This window comes from Crinia signifera, chromosome 12 (genome assembly GCF_055691185.1).
Source record: "Crinia signifera chromosome 12, ASM5569118v1, whole genome shotgun sequence".
NCBI lineage: Eukaryota > Metazoa > Chordata > Amphibia > Anura > Myobatrachidae > Crinia > Crinia signifera.
The window spans coordinates 70,170,430-70,196,911 of NC_139228.1; the positions used below are offsets into that span (position 1 = coordinate 70,170,430).

A 26,482-nucleotide genomic window follows, 5' to 3' on the forward strand; every position below is an offset into this window, starting at 1 on the left:
TATATCTCTTTATCACCCTTGCATTTATCTCTTGTTAAGGCTTTATACATCTGCCCCATTATGTGTGCAGCCAAGATGACCTCAGTTGTTTGCTACCAGGGTAGGTATTCAATTGTTAACGATTTTTCCAACAGTTGGAGATCAGCACTTTTCACCAATTTTTGGTCGAATATACATTCGACCTATTCAAATAAAGTGACGGCATGGTCAGAAAGCACGAGGATCTGCAAATTACTTGCAGATCCACCTTTTAGCTATTTTCTACTATTTTCCGCTGATGCAGTTTTGACTTTTGACAAAAGGAAAAACCGGCCGAAAACGGATGCAATTGAATAGGGAATTAATTAAGGAGCGTGATGAGATTTAATTGATGTGTGAGTGGATATTTGCTATGTGCATACTTGTATTTGGTTTGCAAACATTCGGGAGCAGAGCATGTTCGTTTGCAGACTGTGGTGAGTGTGCGTACGAAAATGTGTGGGTGCGAGCGAACAGTTTTACGTACGCGCAATGTTAGTCCACTCCCCTTTTTTATGGTTGCGTGCGAAGGATTTCGCAAGCACTATAGGCGTGGCTTCGCCAGATGCGTGCGTGTGTGTGTTTCTTGTATGAGTGCTTGCAAATGTGCAAGCGAGCGCATAAACCTGAATAAGGCCCAATGTCCTTCTTTTTACAATGGGAGAACAGGAGAGATTAAATAACAGAACACGTCTTAAATTGTGTTCAATTTCTGAAGGTCGGGTACTTTCCACGAATGCAAATTTCCCCCCATACCCACCCCCTCCCAAAAAAGTTTTTTCTCCATTAAATATTTTGTTATAAAAGGTTTATTAAAACTAAATGGAAAGAAATGTTTTGTTAATAGAGTACATTTTCCATTTTTAACCTATTTGACATTGAGAAAAAATAAAATGAAATGCTTCACGTGACATTTAGCGTATGAATATATATATATATATACAGGGTTTAATATCGGATTTTATGGCGAGTAGGACGATGATTATGGAAATGAATTCATTTTGGTAACGGCAGGGCAGCTCCACCAGCGCACAACCATAAATACAGCGCTAATGTTTAAAACACACAAGAGTCCTTAAATGTGGATGGAGCTTGCCGCATGGCAGATCCCTCTGCTTATTTTGATCCTAGTCAGTTTTCATCAAATACACCCATAAAATGTTAAACCGGTCTCACAGATTCACAGAAGCCAATATTAATATTGCGGGGTAATAAAAAAAAAAAAAAACTCAAGTGCACTTTGTCAGAACTGATATGTTCGAAATGAACTCGCTTATAGAACAGACACAAATGCAGACTGAAGGCGGTGTTATTATTGCCTGGCTGGCAATACCGATTGTAATAAGTCACATTAACCTACTAGCGCGTCTCTAGTTAATAGTACTGCAGATGTAATAGCACAATGACAACAATATGTTGTTAGCAAGAAAAGAGACGTAAATGTAAAATCATATAAATAAGAGATGAGCTGGATCGGTTATGGAAAACCGAAATCACCTGAAAGTCGGGTATCTGATGGAATCTGAGCATGTATCGGGTTTCCCTGCCTTGCTCAGATTGCAAATAGAGGTGCAGACCCATCATGATTACATAGTCAGATTCTCAGGGGTTTTGGATTCAATATAAATTCCTCCCACAGTGGTTTGTGCGCCATTTCACATGGGACCAAAAGAAAGCTATATGCTCAGACGTTCTGCAGTGACTCCATTTCAGTGGCTGAGCTGAGCTGTTGCTTCACTCTGGTGCTGCTGAGCTGACCTATCAGTCTAGTGTATATCAATTCCAGTGCTGCTGAGCATACCTATCAGTCAAGTCAGTGTCCATGCACTCCAGTGTTTCTTAGCTGACCCTATCAGTCAAGTGTCAATCCATTCCAGTGCTGCTGAACTGACCTATCAGTCTAGTGCATATCCACTCCAGTGCTGCTGAGCTATCAGTCCGGTGTATAGCTACTGCAGTGCTGCTGAGCTGACCTATCAGACCAGGGTAGAGCAACAACAGTGCTGCTGTGCTGACCTATCAGTAAAGTGTTCATCCACTCCACTGCTGCTGAGCTCACCTATCAGTCCAGTGTCCATGCACTCCATTGCTGATGAGCTGACCTATTAGTCCAGTGTCCATGCACACCCAGTGCTGCTGAGTTGACCAATCAGTCCAGTGTATATTCACTCCAGTGCTGCTGTGCTGAATCAGTCAAGTTTCCATTAACTTCAGTGCTGCTGAGCTGACCTATAAGTCAAGTGTCCATTCACTTCAGTGCTGCTGAGCTGACCAGTCTGTCCAGTATATATATCCACTCCAGTGCTGCTGATCTGACCTATCAGTCCAGTGTACAGTGGCGGATTCAGGGGGGGGGGGGGCACCCAGGCATGTGCCCCTCCCCCTGCCATTTCATTTTATAGCTTAGGATCATGGCTTTCCAATGAGCCCAGCCCCGTGTCTCTTGCCCCCGGGAACCGGAGATATCGCCTGGCAAAGCTGTAACGTTTTTTCCCCATAGGATAATATGGGACCCGTCAATTCCGACCCCCATTTCCCCCCCTGGCATCACAGAAGCTTGTAGTTAATTGCATTCAATTCCAAATCGCTGGGCCTTCAATATGATACCAGGCTGTTTCATATCGGTCAATCGGTTCCAGAGATATTGCGTGTAAACCCATTTTTTTATTTTTGAAATGTAATTTCATGGCTGTTCATGTTCTTTGAGGGCAGATTACTCTGGAACCAAACGTTCCAGTTTCACTGGACCAAAATCATTCAAAGCCCACTCAAAAGTTCTTCAATACGATACTTGTCTCATGTAAATGGGTTAGTTGGTTCCGAAGATATAGCTGGTTAAATAAGATAAATGGTTAAAGGGGGGAGGGGTTTTCTCTCCCCCTCACACCAGAAAATGCAGGGACTAGGCTGGTGTAAAAGGGGCCAACCTGGGAATGCATTTTCTGGTGTGAAAGGGGTATTATTTCAAATAGTCGGGACCTGCAGTGCTCTGAATACAGCCAGGCTCTGCCACTGTCAGTGGCTATCACTTCTGCTGCTGACATGATCTATTAGTCCAGGGTCCATGCACTTCAGTGCTGCTGAGTGACCTATCAGTCCAGTGTATAGCAACAAAAGTGCTGCTGTGCTAACCTATCAGTCAAGTTTCCTCCACTTCAGTGCTGCTGAGCTAACTTATCAGTCAAGTGTCCATCCACTCCAGTGCTGTTGAACTGGCCTATCAATCCAGTGTATATCCAATTCAGTGCTGCTGAGCTGACTGATCAGTCCAATGTATAGCCACTCCAGTGCTGCTGAGCTGACCTATTAGTCCAATGTATAGCCACTCCAGTGCTGCTGAACTGACCTATCAGTAAAGTGTCCATCCACTCCAGTGCTGCTGAGCTCACCTATCAGTCCAGTGTAAATCTGCTCCAGTGCTGCAGAGCTCACCTATCAGTCCAGTGTCCTTGCACTCCAGTGCTGCTGAGCTCACCCATTAGTCAAGTGTACATCCAATCCACTGCTGCTGAGCTGACCTATCAGTCGAGTGCATATCATATCCAGTGCTGCTGAGCTGACCTATCTATCCAGTGTATATCCACTCCATTGCTGCTGAGCTGACCTATTAGTCACGTGTCCATGCATTCCAGTGCTGCTGAGCTGACCTATCAGTCCAATGTATTTTCACTCCAGTGCTGCTGTGCTAACCTATCAGTAAAGTTTCCATAGACTTCAGTGCTGCTGAGCTGGCCTATCAGTCCACTGTATATCAAATTCAGTGCTGAACTATGTTTCCAATGTCCATCCATTCCAATGTTGCTGGGCTGGCCTATCAGCCCAGTGTCCATGAACTCCAGTGCATAAAAAAATTATCTAAAACATAATTATTTTAATAAAAAAAAAATCGACACATAAAAGAGAATTAGGAGGAATATTTTAGCTTTTTGGCAGGATAAAGGAAACACTCAAAGTGTTTCATCTGTAGATGTCACCAAGGGGCTACTATCTTTGTAACACCATTGGTAAACCTCTATCCTTTATTTTATATATATATATATATATATATATATATACAGTGCTATTTTTCAGCAGGAACCAGCAGGAACTCAGTTCCTGAACCTCCAATTAAATATGACATCATCAGGAACTGAAAATGTACTTTTCATAAGATAAGTTTATTTTAAAGTCACCTGTGAGTGCCTTTGTTTCTAAAAACAATATATACATCTATCTCTCCCTCCCTCTCTCTATTATATATGTTTTTTTTTTATTTAATTGATCCACCCCCAGACCTGGAGTTCCTGAACCTATTTTTCCAGAAAAATAGTACTGTATATATATATATATTATATATATATATATATATATATATATATATCTATATATATATATATATATATATATATATATATAGATATATATATATATATATATAATATCGTCAGGTACCATCGTTATATTGACGATATTGTGATAATTTGGGATGGTGAGGAAACCTTGTTCAATAACTTTATGACATGTATCAACTCTAATGATTTAAACTTACGTTTTACCTCCAAAACTGATAAATGTAAAAATTGAATTCTTAGATCTCCTTCTCGACACTTCATGCTGGTCCAATGATAATAAATCTATTGAGACGTGCACTTATATTAAAAAAGTGGACAGCAATAGTGATGTACACTTTAACAGCTGCCACCATAAAAATTGGATTAGGAATCTTCCATACTCCCAGTTTATTAGATTGCGCAGAAATTGCACTGATGTTACCAGATTCGAAGAACAAGCTGAAGTATATAGCCAACGATTTTTAGAAAATAATTACCCTGTAGAACTGGTTGAAAGTTGCAAATTTGCGGGCATTGAACCGCGATGCGATTTTTTTCCTATACGATGGACATCGTGGGAGCCGTGATTGTACACAAGTACCGCTGATCATACTAAATTTTGGAACATTAAAAGCCGAATGACCTGTCTCTCAACACACGTGGTCTACATGTTAACGTGTGAGTGTGGGAAAAGATACATCGGCAAAACAAAGAGGGTTTTAAAGTTACGTTACCTGGAGCATACTAGGAGCATAAAAAACAAAATACTAGCTCATAGTGTGCCTCGGCACTTTTCCACATGTTGCTCCTCTAATTTAGATTGTCTATCCTTTAAAGCTATTGAGAACATTACATTAGATGAGAGAGGTGGCGATATCCTTACTAAATTAAGTAAGAGAGAAACGTATTGGATACATACGCTGAACACGCTGTCACCAAATGGGTTGAATAAAGGTGTCGACATCACCCCGTTTCTGCATTAGCGTGTTGAGATATGGGCTTACCGCTGGTCGGCGTTGCAGCTTGAGGTAACACTCCTTCGCCGTACCATTTGCGGTGGGTCCATTCTCGACACCACGCAGAATGTCGACACTTTTGGTACTTATGTAGTAACTGGGCTGCCGATTTTGAAATCGGGTCCATCGCATCGCATCGCACCCGACCAAATCGCATGCGATGCGATGCGATGCGATGCGATGGACCCGATTTTTCCATAGGATTCAATGTTAAAATGGACTGAGTCCATTTTAACATGGAATTCAATGGGAAAAAGGGGTCCTTTTCATACCCCTACTATCCAAGTGGGCATGGAGTTGGATATAAACCTGTGGCGAGCGTAGCGAGCCACCGAGCCCGAAGCGTGGCGAGCGTAGCGAGCCCCGCGAGGGGACACAGAATACCGTCCCCTCGCGGGGCTCGCTACGCTCGCCACGCTTCGGGCTCGGTGGCTCGCTACGCTCGCCACAGGTTTATATCCAACTCCATGCCCACTTGGATAGTAGGGGTATGAAAAGGACCCCTTTTTCCCATTGAATTTCATGTTAAAATGGACTCAGTCCATTTTAACATTGAATCCTATGGAAAAATCGGGTCATCGCATCGCATCGCATCGCATCGTATGCGATGCGATGCGATATCGCATCGCATCGCATCTGATTGTATGCCTTAACTTAAGGCATACAATCAAAAAATCGGCAGCCCAGATACTACATAAGTACCACACTTTTTTGTCTCTACTTATGATAGGTTCTTTTCCTCTCTCAGTTGTAAAATATTTGTTTTTTATTATATATTTATATATTTTAGATATATTATAATGCTCTCTCATTATTAACCATGAGTATCTCTCTCCTTGTCTCCTTCTAGTTACTAGCTGTTAAGCTTCAATCGCTTTTTTAATCAGTATCAGATTTTGCACATTCTTGTCTTATTTATATATGTTTTTTAGGTAGCCATTTTATCTATTTCGCTACCGTGTTTTTCTCATGTTAATAATAAAAAATGTTTTTTTATTATACATATTTAGATAAATATTTTCTTCTTTTTATTGATGTAATTTCGGTCATTGTGTTTCTTTTCTATTATGACCAATTTGTGCTGTAATTGCATACGGCTGATTGAGGCAAATGTGCGCTATATAACCCTACCATACTTACCACCTGACACGCCTCCTGATGAAGTCATCCGTGACGAAACGCGTTGGGGCGTGGCCTCCCGACTTGCTGACTGCCTTACACGTCTCCGTCCATCGCTCCTGTGGATCCAGCAGCTGCGGTCTGTGTACCGCCGAAGTGTCCCGCTAAGAAGCTTGCAGACACCGTTCATCTTTGCTGTGTTTCCTCTAAGTACTGCTGATGTGGACTTGAACCTTATGGTGATATGCCAAAAGCAATTTACGAACATGTATGTGAGCTGCTTATTTTGTTTTTAGTAAATTTGATACTTGTACTTATATGGTGCGCTCCTTCTCTTTCTTTTTGCATACCTGTACGTCCTGAGGCTCCAGCAAGTCTCTTTTGAAGTTGAGCGGAGAAATTACAAACAGAGACGTTTGCGCATTGGTATATTGTATATATATATATATATATATATATATATATATATATATATATATATATATATATATATAATATATATATACAAACTACAGACTACAAACTTATACTTGTATAGTGTCTTATTGGATGAAAGTCTCTTTGAGTGTCCATCCACTCCAGTGCAGCTGAGCTGACATATCATTCCAGTGTATATCCACTCCAGTGCTGCTGACCTGACCTATTAGTCCAGGGTCCATGGACTCCAGTGCTGCTGAGATGACCTATCAGTCCAGTGTATTTTCACTCCAGTGCTGCTGTGCTAACCTATCAGTCAAGTTTCCTCCACTTCAGTGCTGCTGAGCCAGTGGCGTAAATTCATTCAATGCGCCCGGAGGCAAGATAAAAGTTGCCCCCCCCCCCTTAAAAAAAAAAAAAAAAAGAGAGAGAGACTTACCCTCAAACGCTGCCGCATCTCCCTCCCAGATCCCGGCTTGCAGGTGACAGCTGCATTCAGACGACAGCTGCCGTCTGCTTCTTCAGTAGCAGTAACACTCGCACACTGGCTGTGTGGAGTGGACTGTCTGCCGCCTGGCTAGGTGACAGAGAGGAGCAGCGACACTGTCGCGCTGTGCACATGGCTGCGGGGGAGGGGGGGCGACCGTACGCCCGCACGACGCACCACTAGTAACAAGAATACGGAGCGCCTGCCTGCGCCCGCCCACTGACCTGCGCTGGTACATAACAGCTGCACCGCTGAAGTGCGGCAGGCGGCAGCGGCAATAAGCGGAACAACGGAGGCAATGGAGCCAGTGCCCCCCTGTAAGCCTGGCGCCCGGCGGCAGATGACTCCATTGCCTCCGGGAGTTCCGCCACTGTACTTAGCTAACTTATCAGTCATGTGTCCATCCACTCCAGTGCTGCTGAATTGACCTAGCAGTCCAGTGTATATCCAATTCAGTGCTGCAAAGCTGACTGATCAGTCCAATGTATAGCCACTCCAGTGCTGCTGAGCTGACCTATCAGTAAAGTGTCCATCCACTCCAGTGCTGCTGAGCTCACCTATTAGTCCATCATATATCTGCTCCAGTGCTGCTGAGCTCACCTATAGCCTCTATATGAGGGCACCGGAGCAAGTGTCTTCGCCTACACATTAAGTCCTGAGAGCTGGGTCCCCCCACCTGGTTCAGTTTGCTGCTCATTGCGCTGATGCCTGGTAGGGGAGAGTTAGTAGGCCTAGGTATTGTAGCACCAGGGACTTGGACTTCCAGTGCCCAGAGACAACGAGGCACTGCTTGCACGGAGCGCCGCATGGAAAAAACTTTTCTTTGTTTGTTTAGTTGAAGCCTTCATAATTGTGAAGTGGATCTGTAGCTGGTATGAGATTAAATACGTGCACAAAACGGCCTGCTGTGTCCTATCTGAATGGCAAACCTGTTACATTATATATATATATATATATATATATATATATATATATATATATATATATAGATAAGCTCCTCCATGTAAGGTTGTTGCACTTCAGGGCAAAGATAACAAAAACAATTACACTATTTGATTAAATTAACACTTTGTGGCGCAAACCCCTTTATTTGATATATATCTATATATATCTATATATATATAGATATATATATATATAGATATATATATATATCTATATAGATATATATATATATATATATATATATATATATATATATATATATATATATATAGGCTCACAGATATTCAAAAATCAATTTGAATGACCAGCACCAGTCCAAATGAAAAAAATCAATGTAAATTTAATGTCCAAGGACAAGCAAATAGATCAGCCATGATCATGTCAGAAAAACAATTCAAAACACCCAACAGGCATAAGTGAGGCTATACTTAGCATTTAGGTGATAGCCTTGAAAAAGCTACCTAGCGAAATGCGCATTGGCAGCCCTCCTCTGTGAAATTGTAGCAATTTAGCCTGTTTAATTATATAATGTCTGTTTGTCTCTTGTAAAAATACCTCTGTTTTGTTCGCTCAGCAGCTCCTGTGCAAGTAGCGCTGAGACGCAGCAGCACACGCCGGCCAAGGGGATTATATCCCTGGCAACAGGCGTTAATAGGAGAGTGAACGTTTTTGAATCACTGTTGTACAGCAGCGCATAGTGTCATGGACTGACAGCGCTAACAGCACATGTACACGCAGTGATCCCCGATAAGAGTAAAGGAGATCCTGATACAGGATCAAGTATATACGTCTTGACACTGGTACCATTCACTTGTATGGGTTACACTAATCCTCAATAGCGCATCTGGTTATATAAAAAACAGAAGCGCAACACTAAAGTGGATACAATCCTGGGATTGCACAGTGTGTATGGCAATCAGTGACTGTACACTTATTGTGACAGCTGCCAGTAACTGTGCCTGAGGGAGAACTGTTTTGCTGTGCACATATAACTCATCTAATCCTGCTAAACACGTCACTGGCTCTGGCTTTCACTCCTGTATGTGTGATACCTTAACTTGTTAATAGCGCATCAGAAAGCGCATGAGCCATTAAAACACAATAGCACAATGCAAGTGTAGATCCAATTTTAGGATTGCACAGTGTGGATGGCAATAAGGGACTGAACACCCATTGTGGCAGCTAACAGTGATTCTGAGAGATAGGGAAAACTATGTATGTGCACACATGATTCATTAAACTGTGTGACAGCGCTAACAGCACGGGTACACTCAGTGATCTCGGATTAAGAGTAAAGGAGATCCTGATACAGGATCTAACATATACGTTTTGACACTGGTACCATTCACGTGTGTGTGTTACACTAACCCTTAATAGCGCACTTTTTATATAAAAAAACACAGTAGCGCAACTTCTATGTGGATACATTCTTTGGATTGCACAGTGTGTATGGCAATCAGTGACTGCACACTTATTGTGACAGCTGCCAGTAACTGTGCCCGAGAGAGAACTGTTTTGCTGTGAACATATAACTCATCTAATCCTGTTAAGCACGTCACTGGTTTTGGCTTTCATTCCTACATATGTGATATCTGAACTTGTTAATAGCGCATCAGAAAACGCATGAGCCAGTAAAACATAGAAGTACAGTGCAAGTGTAGATCCAATCTTAGGATTGCACAGTGTGTATGGCAATAAATGATTAAACACCTATTGTGGCAGCTAACAGTGATTCTGATAGACAGAGAGATCTATTGATGTGCACACATGATTCATTAAACTGTGTGTAGCACACCACTGACATTTGCTCTAATTGATGTACACGTGATATATGAACCTGTTAATAGCGCATTACAAAGCGCAGCAGTTATTACAGCACTAAAACACAATTTTGGGGTAGATCCAACCTCAGGATTGCACAGTGTGTATGACATCCAGCGATCACACATTCATACTGGCAGCTACCAGTGATCGTGCCCAATAGAGAGATGCACGTATAGGAACTCGTGAATCATTAAAACACACTACCAGGATTGTTCCCACTCATGTACATGTGCCACTTGAATTGTATGTAGCGCACCATAAAACAAATCAGCTATCTAAGCTCAGAGATATAGGATCAGTTTAGATCCAATCGGAAGATCGCACAGTGTGCACGACCCGTATATACGTGCCACATGAATTGCCTGTAGTGCATCATAAAGCATACCAGCTATTTCAGCTTATAGGTACAGGATTAGTACAAATCCAATTGGAAGATTGCACAGTGTGCACGGCACTAAGTGAGTGCATACCTTTTGACCATTACTTAGTGACTCTGCCGGACAGATTTGTGTATCTGTGTGCACAGGTTACTTATTAAATTGGGCACGATACAGCATTCAGCATACAAGTGATCAAAAGCAAACACATGGGCGATCTTTATCTCACTGTGTAGTACCAGATACGAACGCCAATTGACGAGTGTGAGCACCAGTTCAAGTGTAGGACGAACTTGTCCCTACTCAATATAAATATACATCTACACCACGTGCACTGGTTCAGATAGAATCATTGTGGGCAGAATCCTATCCACTTGAGGAATACATATGCAGAGGGCAATATATTGTTCGGACTAGACCACAGACAGTGAGAATATCACCGCATTAATTAAACCCCTTACACAGGCACTGCATTTAATCCACCAATACATTGTGGAACATAAGCAGTAACTAGACAAATATATTCAAGCTACAATATTCACAGAGTGATTTTTAATCTTCAAAATTTCTTTTTCTCTTTAAATCTATATCTTGTTTTAATATTTTCGCTACTTACCTTAAGGTCTCACATCATTGACAACTGTACTATTTAACACCATTACAGAATGATGACCTACTAGCTTTTAACAAAGTTTAATAAATAAAACTCCTAAAAATAATTAAATACGTCAACAAATAAAATATACACCTATTATAGGTAAAAATAATATTTTATTACTGTGGAACAGGAGTGCATCCCAGTCAAACTGATTCACCTTTCTTCTCTTCTATTGTTATACTTAGCATTCTCAGCAAGTTCTTAACAGCATCTCCTCGACGGCCGTTTCGGTGCCTCTGCACCTTTATCAAGAGGGGTGACAACTGATACATGCATACCATGCTTTACTTATAGGGCCCCAGGTGTCAACTCACCTGCGTTAATCAGCGCCACGTTCCCGCCACAGGAATCCCCGATCTCCACGCCGCATCTCGCCGCACCATCGGCGCCGCCAGACCGGAAGTTACCGTCAGGCGGAACCAATGTGCCGGCCAATTTGCAGGGGGAAGACAAGACGGTTCCCGAGTACCGGAAGTGCGTCATAGTATCGAGTGTTGCTGCGGCAACCGTAGAATACAACTATCTGTATCAAAACACTGCTGGAATGCCGCATATGCCTAACACCCGTGATAAATCAGAACAAAATCACACAAATATATAAAAGAAAAAAGACTTACATACATAAAGAGTGAGGAAAAACAACATATAACATATACAGTAAATATACTATTAAATGACGGGGCATCAGCTACAATGAATGAACAATCTATAAGGCAACAATAATAGCTCAATCTAACGAAATATACTATCATGTCACAAGAAATGAGTAAGACTGAACTCCTCATTAAGGCCTTTAGGTCGCATTGTGTATATATAGCAATTTGAAGACCGCGGCACTCGGGACTTAGCTTTAAAGAACAACGCGTAGCCACTCTGGGATAGGTTGACCTTTCAGCCTCTCTCGACTTTTATCAAAACAGCTTACAATGAACAAACAGTGTACGCTTACCTCATTAAGTAGTGCAGTATCATTAGCATGAGTTGGGACAGCGATTACATGCCGACGCCGGATGCGCTCGTGTAGTGACGTCATTGTCTAGGAGACCGTTGCCGCAGCAATGCGTCTATTGCGAATAAATCTATAAAGTTTTGTTGAAAAGAAAAAATTGGTTTTAAATATGTTAACTAAATAGTGAATGCTCAATACCCGCTGTCGCTACTCGCAAACCAATAGTGCCGCATCACAACAAAAACATATCAATAATGTGCAAAACCCAATAAAACATGAAGTGAATAGAGATAGCAGCGGGCTAAATAGGCAAATAATTATATCAATGACATTAATAGTGAAGATACTAAAAAATAATAAAAAGTTGACAGGAGGTTATTTTCGTTTCTCAGTAAACAGCTATAGTCCACTTCTGTGCTTAAGACATATTTGTAAGCATAATATAATGTATTCATCTGTACTTTAAAATAGCAGCAACTGCTCGGGAAAATATCACCAGTATACAGTCATAAACTTACTCATTTTATTGTTATATTATCATCTACTTTAGATATCTATAGACCACTTAAAACACAGTCTTGCCATATTACCATCAAAGGAAAAGATGTGTACTATTTATGTTTGATAATAGGCAAAATTAGTTGATAATGTCTAATCTTGTTAACTCAAAAGATACACAAGCTCTATAACAGTCTAATTATTTCACAAAAACCAATGAAGTCCCAACTGTTCGTTGAGACCTCTGGGCGCAAGGGTCCCCAGCGTGAAAATCCATCTGGTCTCAAGCTGGAGAAGTTTTTTGCCTCTATCTCCACCTCTCACCAATGGGGGCACATGATCTAGAATCATATATTTAACAGAGGACAGGGGATGTCGGGCTTGGGCATAATGCCGAGCAAGGGGTTGATCGCTTGTACCTTTACTTATGGCTGCGCGTATGGCTAAGCGATGTTGTGCCATGTGCTCTCTAAATTGCCTCTCAGTCTTGCCATTATAGGCCATTGAACAGGGGCAGAAAATGATGTACACGACATATTTAGTTGTGCATGTTAAAAAATGATTAATAGGGAAGCGCTTGCCCAAATACGGGTGGGATATGGAAGAGCTAGTTTGCATAAAGCTGCACGAAGTGCAGTTAGGGCAGCGGAAACAGCCCTTCTGGTTTTACCCAGAAATGTGCTTACTGGTGTCTTACCCATGTTAGTAATGTCAGTCTTGACCAGGTGGTCCCTAAGGTTTTTCCCTTTTCTATATGCCGGCATAAGGGACGTGTCCCCTAAATGCAATTCTGGATCTGTTTTGACCATTGGCCAAAGCCTTTTGACATTTTGCACTCTTATGGGATTCATTAGTGAATAAATTCACCCATATGAATTTGTCAGATTTTCTCTCGGAACTCTTTTCTGAATTCAATAATTCAGCTCTGGTTTTGAACAGGGCCTTTTGGCGCTGCTTGAGCAGGTTGGCACGTTTGTACCCCCTCTCCACAAATGTTTCTGTCATGATGGATAATTCCATAAGTGCTTCTTCTCGTTCACTTACTATCTTTAAAACCCGCAGATATGTACCCTACACATAATAAATCGTCCTTACCCAATAGTCCATATCTGCGGGTTTTAAAGATAGTCCTGTGCACTGCTGGCCAGGACAAACTTATTGCGGTCCGTGGGCTTTCTGTATAGACTGGTTTTAATGTCTGACTGATCCTTGGAGATTTGATCGTCTAAAAAATGAATTGTATTTTGATCAATGGTGTATGTAATTTTAACAGGACTGTCTGTCTCATTATGTATATTCATTACTTTGAAATTCGGATTCAGTACCCTGCCAAAATATCAGTATATCATCTATATGGCGAAAATATCTTAAAATATTTTGCGCCATACTAGAGTTTCTGAAAAATAGATCTTTCTCAACCTCATACATGAAGGCGTTTGCTAGAGATGGGACCACATTGGACCCCATCGCCACGCCCTGTGTCTACAAATATGTCTTAAGCACAGAAGTGGACTATAGCTGTTTACTGAGCAACGAAAATAAACTCCTGTCAACTTTTTATGTTCACTATTAATGTCATTGATATAATTATTTGCTTCTTTAGCCCGATGCTATCTCTAATCGCTTCATGTTTTATTGAGTTTTGCACATTATTGATATGTTTTTGTTGTGATGCGGCACTATTGGTTTGTGAGTAGCGACAGCGGGTATTGAGCATTCACTATTTAGTTAACACATTTAAAAACAATTTTTGGTACTTATGTATTATCTGGGCTCCCATGTTAAATGCACCCCATTTTTTCATACCCCTACTATCCAACTACGCATGGAGTTGATTTTATATAGTGTGGCGAGCGCAGCGAGCCCCGCGAGGGGACGCGGTCTCATAAGGAAAACGGGAGCCCAGATATTACATAAGTACCCAATTTTTTCTTTTCAACAAAACTTTATAGATTTATTCACAATAGACGCGTTGCTGCGGCAACGGTCTCCTAGACAATGAGGTCATAACACGAGTGCCTCTGGCGGCGGCACGTGACCGTTGTCCTGACTCACGCTAATGATACCGCACTACTTAATGAGGTAAACGTACACTGTTTGTTTATGTAAGCTGTTTTGATAAAATCCGAGAGAGGCTGAAACGTCAACCTATCCCAGAGTGGCTACGCGTTGTTCTTTAAAGCAAAGTCCCGAGTGCCGCGGCCTTCAAATTGCTGTATTTTGGGCAGTACTTACTGTGCCATTGCTCAAAACACTGGGCCAGAGTCACCCCGAGTGCCAACTATTACAATAGATATACATATATATATATATATTTGGAAAGGGTCCGCACTCAAGGTCAATTGTTGTCATAGGGGGTGCTCCAACAGATGAATGAACATCAAAGGAATATAGAGGTATATGAAATGGGCACTCACCAAGGTCTTAAATTCAGCAGATTGATTTTATTGAAGAAAAGATAATACATCCCTGGTCTTCAGACAGGCTGATAAGGGGGGTGCGTTGGTCATCCAGGATTGGGCTGACTACGATAGAGAAATCTTACGTCAATTGAACGATGCCATGGTGTACCAGTGTCTTCCAGGAGATCCTGGAATGCGGGTCAAAAAAGAGATTGACAACACATTAGATCTGGCATTGTCTGCAGGGTGGATTGATGAAAATATCTGTGGTTTTTTGAAGGTGGACCATCCAATTTGTCCTATAATTTATACAATGCCGAAAATCCACAAGAGCATGACGGATCCCCCTGGCCGACCAATTAACTCGGCCAGGGGATCCGTCTTGCAGCCTTTGGCGCGTTTTGTGGACTACCATCTGCAACCTTATGTAATTAGAACTTCGAGCTACCTGAGGGATACTGGTGATCTACTACAAAGCCTTAAGAGGATCCCAGCTATACCCCCGGATGCGATTTTAGTGACAATGGATGTCGCATCCTTGTACACTGTGATTCCCCACGGGGCTGGCCTTGATGTGATCAGACATACATTGCAGGATGAGTTACGTGGAGGTCCACCCACCGAATTTCTAGTTGAATTGACTACCTTGGTTTTGACCAAGAACTATTTTTTGTATAAAGATAAATACTTTGTACAAAAGACTGGCACCGCAATGGGGTCGAATTTGGCCCCTGCATATGCCAACTTATATATGGCTTGTTACGAACAGCAGCATATTTTCCCAACCTATGGTACCAATATATTTTACTATCGTCGCTATATAGACGACGTTTTTCTGATTTGGCTGGGAAGTGAGAGTGACCTGAGGGACATGCTTTTTTGTTTGAATGGCCTGGAGACACCAATCCGCTTCACCTTTTCTTTCAGTTGTTTTGAGAATAATTTCCTGGATGTGACATTGTTCAGGGATGGTTATGGCCTAGGGCAGTGGTTCCCAAACTGTGTGCCGTGGCTCCCTGGGGTGCCTCGGGACACATGCAGGGGTGCCCTGGGTTGGTAGTCCAGGACCAACTCAAATTATTAATTGTTAATTATTTATAAGCAAAAGCAATGCTGGTGGCCGCCATTAATAAAATGTGTACAAACAGAAGCAAATCCTGTCCTTTACCCCATACCTGACCCAAAGAATCACATATAAACCCAATCTAATAAATTTATTTTTGGCCTAGGGGTGCCGTGAAAAAATTTTGATACTCTAGGGTGCCGTGATTCAAAAAAGATTGGGAACCCCTGGCCTAGGGACTAGACTCTATCGCAAGGAAACGGACAGGAACTCTCTCCTTCATGTGACTAGCCACCATCCTCCACACCTTAAGGAGAACTTACCAGTGTCCCAGTTTTTAAGGGTTCTGAGGAACAATACGGCTACAGTGACAACGGAGGAACAAATTGGAGATATGTACTCCAGATTCAAAGAACGTGGCTACTCTGATACCACCCTCTCTAGATGCCTCACCAAGGCAAAGTCTAAATACTCAGCAGATCAGACGGTATCGAGTACACCTGATAAAAAACCGAGAATGATCTATGCTAATACTTTTGACACAGGTGCACACAGAAGGAAGCAGAAATTGTCCAAGTTCTGGCCAATAATCGCTACTGACCCAGCGTTTGCTGGAGTAAGCAAAGTACCCCCTATGTGCGCGTACAGACGAGGAAGCAATTTAAAAGACCTGCTGATGAGACCTCTCAGTCAACCTGCTGTAGACACAGGCACCTGGTTCCCTCGACCTAAAAATGGTTGCTTCAGATGCAGCGACTGCACTACGTGCAGGTCCTTGATGACAGGACCATCGTTTGCCCACCCACACAGTGGGAAAAAGATCCTCATCAGACATCGTCTCCACTGTAGGATGGACTATGTAATATACATCCTTATTTGCCCCTGCGGCCTTTATTATGTGGGCCTTACCAAGCGAGACTTTCGAGAGAGGATGGCAAATCATAGGACCACTATTAGAGCGGCTATCGAATCAAAGGTATCGGACAAACCGGTCGCTAAGCATTTAGCAAAATGGGGCCACAGTGTGGCCAGTCTCTGTTGTATGCTCATAGACCACATCCCTAAACCCGTGAGAGGAGGTAATAGGGACACTATGCTCAGAAAAAGAGAAGCCAAGTGGATTTTTGAGCTGGGCACCCTTGCCCCTAAAGGCCTGAACGAGGCGAACCCATTGTCCATCTTCTTGAGATGAGAATACCCTATACCCTTTTCCTGTTTTTTCATTTTTATGGTTATTTTTTCTAGTTGCCTTGGTTTGGATTTTTTTGCTTTTTGAAGTTGGGTTTGGTGTCTCCAGGCTATTCCTTATATTTATTTATTATATTTATTATTTTTGTGTCTTATTTGTACATATATGCAGTTTTGTTTGCTGTCGTGGTTTATTTCCACCTAGTCCTCATAATAATGCTATGTTTATGGTGTATTCTATACCTCTGTGCCAATTACCTATGGCCCCAATTGGGGAACCTTGAATACTAAAATTATAAAAATTATAAGAACATAAAAATTATAAAAATTATAAGAACATAAAAAATTTACACTGTAAATATTTTATACATATACTCTTTTTTTTCATTCCACATGTTTTTTATATAGATTGTGCTTTTTGCTTTTTCTATATATTTTACTTTTTATATGTCAATAAGTGGTGATTTGTTATTTAACTCCTTCAGGCACGTTTGTTTAATTTTGTCTAATGTGCCAGTACTAGTGAGGCCAACCGGGCTGGTTTGTAATACCCGTATATCATCTTATATACCAGGTGACTCTATTGGTTCTATTCCCTATGCCCAGTTGATTTACAGAGGATTCGCATATCTGCGATATGCATTGTTACAGTATTGACGGGGTGACATCTCATCACCCAATAGTAGGTGAGACGCATGACGCTCCTGCTGCCAGGGTTACTGGAACGCAGGTGGAACTTCCGGTTTTTACACCGCTGTTCGCTGCGTGACCAGGCAGCCCTGGAACGCGGAAGTCTCTCCCCGCTAAGACCGGTGGAACGCAAGTTCTACTTCCGGTCTGGCGGCATTTGTACTCATTAGCGCTAACCAGCACGGTTTTTGTTGTTAGTACACTACCAATTTTTTTCCCTGTTGGTTCATATTGCCGCCAGCACAGAGGGCTATTACATACAGGACAGACCATCCTGTTTTTCCTGTATACACGTTATTTACCACTGATGATGGTACACCAGGAAGTGATGAGATCACTTCCGGTGTAAGGGTATTTAAACTGGCCCGGTGAGGCTATACAGTTGTATCTCCTCCATGGATGGATACCAGGTTGCCTGTTGTTGGACATGATACTAGTTACTTTTGCTGTTTGTATTCCTGATGACGATCCATACTAGATCGAAACGTCACATCACGTCAGGATGTATTATCTTTTCTTCAATAAAATCAATCTGCTGAATTTAAGACCTTGGTGAGTGCCCATTTCATATACCTCTCTCTCTCTCTATATATATATATATACATATATGTTTATATATGAATTTATAAGCATTATTACATTGTGATCTTATTTTAAGCAGTAAATTTTTTTCTGTGTTTTAGGTTTTTATTAGAATTTTTGTGAGCACGTTAAGCCAATTAGTGCTTCTTGCAGGGGATAATCTTATTGCTATTGATGGACACGATTGTTCCCAAGATTCTTGCAGGTACCACGTCATAGACACATTTTAATTTTGAACATAAAATAGAAGCAGTAAAGTGAATTCTTGCTCAGAAACACAATGAATTATCCCCGTTGCCCCGGTTTCGGCTAATTAATGAGAACACCTGCAGTAGCTGTAACAACGGCTCCAGAAACAGTATACAGAAGATTAGAGTTTCAAGCGATTGGTGGTCTCTGCTAATCTCTTTCAGGTGTAAAACACGGTGTTCAGGGGCGGCTCAGCGGGCCCGTTCCACAGACACACTAGATAATTAGGCTGCTTACAGGAGCTCATTTCATATATTTTGCTTCTCCAAATATCCCTGAGGCAATAAAAGTCACTTTATATCAGCGAGGTCCGAGGAAGAAGCCAGTGTGATTTTTATCGGGCTCCGGAGAATGGAAAGACAAAGGATTTAAAGGAAACATTTTTTTCCCCCCTTTATTTTTATATTTTTCATTTTGTTCATTGTCATTTTTTTTTCTAGTAAATATACTGTGCTTTCTGCAAACCTGCGGGTACATTGACTAAAGCTTCAAAAAAAAGGAAAAGAGGTGATGTTGCCCTTAGCAACCAATCAGAAATTGGGCTAGATGCACTAAGCTTCAAAAGTGATAAAATGGAGAGTGATTAACAGCCAGCCAATCAGCTCCTGCCTGCCATGTCACAGACTGTGTTTGAAAAATGTAAGATGGGAGCTCATTGGCTGGTTGTTTATCACTCTCCATTTTATCACTTTTGAAGCTTAGTGCCTCTGCGCCACAGAATCTGATTGGTTGCTAGGGGAAACATCATATTTAGTGCCGTATTCAGACCCGTTTGCTAAGTTGCGTATACTTGCAGCCTAGCAGACAGATTAGCGCCACCCGCCACCTCAACGAAAGCCCGACCCCACCACCCGCATCCCCTCGCTAGCATGCAAGGGGATATAGGAGAACATGGTTAAAGGGGAGAGAAATCATTCGATGGTCACCGGCCATCGAATGATTTCTCTCACCTTCGGTAATAAAAGTCAGTCTGAACTGACTTTTATTACCGTCGGAGCTCGCCAAAAAGGGGGCGGGCACTGATGTCATGTGACGTGAGCTTCCCGCCCAGAGCAGGCATCGGCCTGCCTGTGTTCCTTGGGGAATGACCTGCGTTTTCATGGCAACGCCCAGAAAATGCTGGCCAATCCAATGCACCAGCCCCCTGTCCGCCCCTGTCTGCCCCTCTGCGCAAATTCTTCCATGACCATTGTTGACCTTATGCTTGTGTCAACCTTCTGACCCTGTCAACATTAGCGACCTATTTCTTGCGTCAACCTATTTTATTTATTTATTTATTTGCAGTTTCTTATATAGCGCAGCAGATTCCGTTACAGTGTCTTATATAGCGCAGAAGATTCCGTTACAGTGTCTTATATAGCGCAGCAGATTCCGTTACATTGTCTTATATAGCGCAGCAGATTCAGTTACAGTGTCTTATATAGCGCAGCAGATTCCGTTACAGCGTCTTATATAGCGCAGCAGATCCCGTTACATTGTCTTATATAGCGCAGCAGATTCCGTTACAGTGTCTTATATAGTGCAGCAGATGCCGTTACAGTTTCTTATATAGCGCAGCAGATTCCGTTACAGCGTCTTATATAGCGCAGCAGATTCCGTTACAGCGTCTTATATAGCGCAGCAGATTCCGTTACATTGTCTTATATAGCGCAGCAGATTCCGTTACAGTGTCTTATATAGCGCAGCAGATTCCGTTACAGTGTCTTATATAGCGCAGCAGATTCCGTTACAGTTTCTTATATAGCGCAGCAGATTCCGTTACAGCGTCTTATATAGCGCAGCAGATTCCGTTACAGCGTCTTATATAGCGCAGCAGATTCCGTTACAGTGTCTTATATAGCGCAGCAGATTCCGTTACAGTGTCTTATATAGCGCAGCAGATTCCGTTAGAGTGTCTTATATAGCGCAGCAGATTCCGTTACATTGTCTTATATAGCGCAGCAGATTCCGTTACAGTGTCTTATATAGCGCAGCAGATTCCGTTACAGTGTCTTATATAGCGCAGCAGATTCCGTTACAGTTTCTTATATAGCGCAGCAGATTCCATTACAGTGTCTTATATAGCGCAGCAGATTCCGTTACAGCGTCTTATATAGCGCAGCAGATTCCGTTACAGTGTCTTATATAGCGCAGCAGATTCCGTTACATTGTCTTATATAGCGCAGCAGATGCCGTTACAGTTTCTTATATAGCGCAGCAGATTCCGTTACAGCGTCTTATATAGCGCAGCAGATTCCGTTACAGCGTCTTATATAGCGCAGCAGATTCCGTTACAGCGTCTTATATAGCGCAGCAGATTCCGTTACAGTGTCTTATATAGCGCAGCAGATTCCGTTACAGTGTCTTATATAGCGCAGCAGATTCCGTTACAGTGTCTTATATAGCGCAGCAGATTCCGTTACAGTGTCTTATATAGCGCAGCAGATTCCGTTACAGTGTCTTATATAGCGCAGCAGATTCTGTTACAGTTTCTTATATAGCGCAGCAGATTCCATTACAGTGTCTTATATAGCGCAGCAGATTCCGTTACAGTGTCTTATATAGCGCAGCATATTCCGTTACAGTGTCTTATATAGCGCAGCATATTCCGTTACAGTGTCTTATATAGCGCAGCAGATTCCGTTACAGTGTCTTATATAGCGCAGCAGATTCCGTTACAGTGTCTTATATAGCGCAGCAGATTCCGTTACAGTGTCTTATATAGCGCAGCAGATTCCGTTACAGTGTCTTATATAGCGCAGCAGATTCCGTTACAGTGTCTTATATAGCACAGCAGATTCCGTTACAGTGTCTTATATAGCGCAGCAGATTCCGTTACAGCGTATTATATAGCGCAGCAGATTCCGTTACAGCGCATTATATAGCGCAGCAGATTCCGTTACAGTGTCTTATATAGCGCAGCAGATTCCGTTACAGCGTATTATATAGCGCAGCAGATTCCGTTACAGTGTCTTATATAGCGCAGCAGATTCCGTTACAGCGTATTATATAGCGCAGCAGATTCCATTACAGTGTCTTATATAGCGCAGCAGATTCCGATACAGTGTCTTATATAGCGCAGCAGATTCCGTTACAGCGTCTTATATAGCGCCGAAGATTCCGTTACAGTGTCTAATATAGCGCAGCAGATTCTGTTACAGTGTCTTATATAGCGCAGCAGATTCCGTTACAGTTTCTTATATAGCGCAGCAGATTCCGTTACAGTTTCTTATATAGCGCAGCAGATTCCGTTGCGCTTTACAATAGTAGACAGTGATAAAACAAACTGGGTAACAACAGACAGACTTGGAGGTAGGAGGGCCCTGCTGCAAGCTTACAATTTATAGGGATATAGGAGGGAAACACAAGGACAGGCACCAGTAATAGCATAGCAGTCCCACCAAGTTACAAGTCCAGAAGGGAAGCTATATAATACATAAGTGCCTCAGAGGGTTATGCGTGTGGTACTATAATATGATAGGCTTGCCTGAAGAGGTGAGTTTTCAGGGAACGCTTGAAAGTTTGGAGGCTAGTGGAGAGTCTTATTGTGCGTGGAAGGGCATTCCATAGGATGGGAGCAGCCAGATGAAAGTCCTGTAATAGTGAATGGGAGCTAGTAATCCGCTCAGATGAGAGACCTAAGCACTTCCAACCTATTATATGTCGACCTTCATAGTGATGACCCATACCACCTGGCGGCGTGAACTCGTCTGCCCGCATTTGGCAGGATAAATGGAACCCAAGTCTTAATACATCTCTCCCATATTTAATCAATACAAGAGACACCTATATATATATATATATATATATATATATATATATAATAACATATCAGCAGATATATGAAACAAGTGATACAAGATTCTATCACGGACAATTCCGACGCTAAAGCCGGAAGGAGCTGGGACCATGGGTGGAGGTAACAAGGCCACGTACAAGCTGTATGAACATAAATACATGCTTAGAGAGGACAGATATTGTTAACTCCTTTGCATTAAATCACCAGTTGTCACTCAAGGAGAACAGACATATGTGTCCAGATTCATGTTCTACGAGTAAATGGATTCAGGTTGTCACCTGTACGCAGGCGACTTTCTGCTTTTTTTAAATCATCTCCCGCTGAGACGCTGGAACAGAAAGTTGGAGAAAATTCGAACGATATGCATCTCAAATGATCTATTCGGTTGTTCTGCGTGGGCCGGCGGCTCCTTGCTGTTTTTAATATTGTCATTTGTTATGTGTGGTGGACTCTAGATCTACATACATAGCCATGTAAATCTGCCTGGATTATCTAGCTCAACCAAGAGAAAAAAACGGGACAATAATTTCAGTATTTTGCTAAAATGAGAGGAAATATTTCTCATGATTTTACTCAGCAAGCTGCCGCCACACCGGCCGTATCACTTATTAATATTGTATGCAAACAAATTGAAATAATATATTACCAAGATGTAAAACAATACCAGGCGGGGGAGACGTTCGCTGATAGCACATTGTAAAACACAGTCACGCTGTTTAGAAGACATATTTTCTTGTGATTGCACAAACAGGAAAACAATATAAAGGTTTCCTATGTGCGCTGTGCTTGGCAATGCAAAATAGTTTGTTATGTTTGGGAGAAGACTTTCAGCTCGGTCAAACTTGGAGAGGAGAGGGAGGTGTACACGAGGTCAGAGGTCATTTCCGATTGAGCTAGGATGGCTGGAGATCGAAAATGTTGGCAGCATGGAAAGAAGGGATATTCAGGCCTGATCGCGATGATGGGCGAATTTGCACAGCCCTGCAATCAGATAGTCCCAGTCAAGGCAGAGCGAGTCGAGTCAACTGAGAATGACTTGCGAGAGTATCGTCAATCGCCGTCTATCTTCAAATCCATATACGCAACTCCCTGCTCATCGAATCGTTTGGGTAGAATCGTGCAGATCGAGGCTGGAGGTGATGTCACACGCCCTCCCTGAAAACGTTTGGGCACGCCTGCGTTTTTTCCTGGCACACCCAGAGGCCGGGTGCGAACCACAACTGGCGGCTTTCCGTCAATCAACTTGCAAACGCTTAATTTTTGTTTGTGCGATATGATCCGTACGCATGCACAGTCTTTTGATAAACGGTCGCCGGGGGGAATTTGCACGGCAATGGTCAGGTCTGAATATCCCCGAACGTGAAATGATCTGTGACATGCTATTGTTTAGAAAAATCCACCCGTCAGTTTAGGTCATGGTAGCCCTTGGGTACCACACAGTTCAGCTCTGCACTGAGGGACGAGTGAAGCGAGCCATGCGAGGGGACACGGTGTACTTATCCTGTATAAGTACATCGTGTCCCCTCGCATGGCTCGCTTCACTCGTCCCTCAGTGCAGAGCTGAACTGTGTGGTACCCAACGATTGGCGATATTCTCGCAAGTCATCCTCAGTTGACTCGACTCGCTCTGCCTTGACCGGTACATGCTGATGTGAGTCGACATAGACACCAAAAACAGTAAAAAACTCATTGACCTTCTTCAGGCCGACCTTTTCAAAGTTGGCATATTGACGTGTTGACCTTTTGACCCTAGCGACCTTAGCCATGTCAACCTTTTCCATGTGTTGACCTATATGGCCTGTTTACCAAAAGCCATCGATTTATCGACTGTCAACCTTAACTGGGTCGACCCATACCCCTCCAACTCATAAGCAGAAACTGACAAAGCGCTGGTGGCTTTTGAAATTGGTGCAGGCCACAAGCCAATTGGAGCTTGCTGAACGGCGACCAATCAGCAGCTGCCACACGGGGGGCCCTGCCTGTTTTATCAGTCCCTTCAATGTACAGGGCATTTACATAGTACATATATATAAGATATATTGAGTGGACCTCCTCTGCCATTATCTTGCACATCAGAGAACATGAATCAATGCATTTATTTAAATTTGAGGGAACCAATGAATTAACCAATAAATTAAAGCCATCTAAAAACATAAAATATGATAACATAATAAGCTTTTCTAAGCAGGGCAGCGATAGGCTGGGGTTTGACAGTCTGCGACCTAGGAAATTCATATGGTGTCCTTCTGGGTAAGGGGCTCATTTCCACCCATTATTATGGACTTAGAGTTTCCTGAGCGAATTCTGATGTCAGTCTTACATTTATAATAAATCCACTGTCTGATTTACACCAATTAGTTCACCTGGTATTTCATGTAAATGGCAAAAAACACAAAGCCAGTATCTGTGGTCATAATGAGCAGATTATTACAGGTATTCGGAACATTGCTGAACTTTATTCATATTATGTCCCTCTAACAAGAACATCAGTGATGATCCCAAAGACTTTTATCTGGATTTAAGTCCTGTGTAATATTGGTGAGCGAGGAGACAGAGCGACCTTTGTGACCAGCACAGACGGCTATATGCTGGTTAATAATCTTTAATATCCACTGCTGACAGAGAGGAATTAAGTGCATATTTTCTCTTAAATTTAAATTTATAATTCCTGCTGGTGTAAAATATAATTTAATCCCTTTCAACACTGCAAGAAAAAAACTAGATGAATTCTGTTACTGTGGAAGATACTATACTCTGTGGTCCTACAATTAAACCATAGTGGCCATATTGCCCGACTAAGGGTACATGCCCGTTGTAATTGTAGGTCCCGCCCCAGTGCAAACAGTAGTGCCTGATTAACCAATAGGCTGGCCTCGGGCACTAGGACAGGGGAAAGGGGCACCGTGCAGTTGACAGCTGAGGAATAAAATGAATTCCTCATTTATTCCATGCTGAGCGCCCATACACGTGTGTTTAGCAGCATTACAAGGGGAGCTACATGTGTATTAGCCTAGGGCACCTGGAGCCTTTAATCAGGACCTGGCAAACAGTTTGTTCCCCCCTCCATCTTGCCAGGGACTTTTGAAATATGGAATTAGTGAAACCAAAGGTTCTAGCACCATACCAGCGCCTTTCAGTGGCATAACAATAGCCCCGCAGACCCCGTGGTAGCAGGGAGGCGCTGTTTAAGTGCGGGCGCCGGGGGTCTGAGAAGCTATTGTAATGCCTCTGCCACTTGTAATGCCTCTGCCACTTCTGTGCTGCGGCCGGGTCCCGCAGATTTACTTGTCTGCGCTGTCGTCCCGGCTCCCCTCCTGTCCTCTGCTACTATGAAAACTATCATAAAATGTCCGCCCCCATACAGCAGACAGTTCTCTGAAACTGTCTGCTGTATGGGGCGGACATTTTGTGATGGTCCATTTTCATAGCAGCAGAAGCCAGGAGGGGAGCTGTGGTCCCTGCTACGGAAGCAGAGCGGAGGGGTAAGGCACGGGGTCATGGGCGGGGGGGGGTGTGTTAAATTTACTTTAACGCCAGTATGATGCTATCTTGTGCCACATGTGCCATCTTCCCAAATATAGCTGAAATCAGTGTGATAACGGCGGTAGATGCTGACATCAGTGTGATAACAGCCGGTAGATGCTGACATCAGTGTGATAACGGCAGTAGATGCTGACACCAGTGTGATAACAGCCGGTAGATGCTGACATCAGTGTGATAACGGCAGTAGATGCCGACATCAGTGTGATAACAGCTGGTAGATGCTGACATCAGTGTGATAACTGCTGGTAGATGCTGACATCAGCGAGATAACGGCCGGTAGATGCTGAAAATCAGCGTGATAATTGTTTATTTTAAGGAAACTCTGGGGCTGTTTTGTGCTCAGCTTTGGCAGCAGCCATGATTAAACCT

General features: G+C 42.6%; 1 long non-coding RNA gene across 2 annotated transcripts in view; it reads right to left on the bottom strand.

Moving 5' to 3' along the window:
- LOC146050705 (uncharacterized) overlaps positions 1-26,482 on the bottom strand; it is an 89,215-nt gene that overhangs the window by 62,296 nt on the left and 437 nt on the right. For both annotated transcript variants that reach the window (XR_014466349.1, XR_014466348.1), the window contains exon 2: positions 15,036-15,208. This is a non-coding gene — a long non-coding RNA (uncharacterized LOC146050705). The remainder of the gene's footprint in view (positions 1-15,035; positions 15,209-26,482) is intronic.